Below are 863 nucleotides of genomic sequence, written 5' to 3'. Positions count from 1 at the left end.
TGTTGCCACATTGCGTACGAACGGCATGAAACTTCCAGAGGCATCTGCAGCAGAAATGCATGTGCACTCAAAAACGTCTATATTTTTCACGGATAGACCCCGTGAAACGCTAGAAATTGGCGGGGATGTGTCTCTTGTGGCTCACGGGGCTGTTAGGGTCGCACAGAAATCCCTCGGAATGGGAAAACGGGTCATTTTCGTGTTGCCACAATTGGCATACGAACGGCATGAAACTTCCAGAGGCATTTGCAGCAGAAATGCATGTGCACTCAAAAACGTGAATATTTTTTCACGGATAGACCCCGTCAAACGCTCGAATTTGGCGGGGATGTTTCTCTTGTGGGTCACGGGGCTGTTCGGCTCGCACAGAACTCCCTTGGTCCACCTGATTCGTGCATACAGGCAGCAACTAAAACTCTGTAAACCTGCTGTGAGGACATCTAAACAGTGGACCAGTGAGGCTGTGGAAGATTTGCGGGCGTGCTTAGACTGTACTGACTGGGATATGTTCACGACTGCTACCAATAGTCTGGATGAACTCACAGAGGCTGTGTACATCAGCTTCTGTGAGGACTGCTGTATCCCAACACGTACCAGGGTGAACTTTAACAACAACAAGCCCTGGTTCTCAGCAAAGCTCAAAAGGTTGAGGGTTGGAGAAGGAGGAAGCGTTTAGGAGTGGGGATAGAGACAGATTCAAGGAGTCGAAGAACAGGTTTAGCAAAGCGGTGAGAGAGGCTAAACGACTGTACTCAGAGACACTAAAACACCAGTTCTCTACTAACGACGCTGCTTCTGTCTGCCAAAGGGCTCAGGCACATCACCAACTACAAACCCAGAGCGCCCCACACCACTAACGACTC

This window comes from Petromyzon marinus, unplaced genomic scaffold (assembly GCF_048934315.1).
Source record: "Petromyzon marinus isolate PM22_M1 ecotype Great Lakes invasive population unplaced genomic scaffold, UKy_Petmar_22M1.pri1.0 PM_G_Scaffold_301, whole genome shotgun sequence".
Lineage (NCBI taxonomy): Eukaryota > Metazoa > Chordata > Hyperoartia > Petromyzontiformes > Petromyzontidae > Petromyzon > Petromyzon marinus.
Note: the sequence above shows the minus strand (reverse complement) of the source record.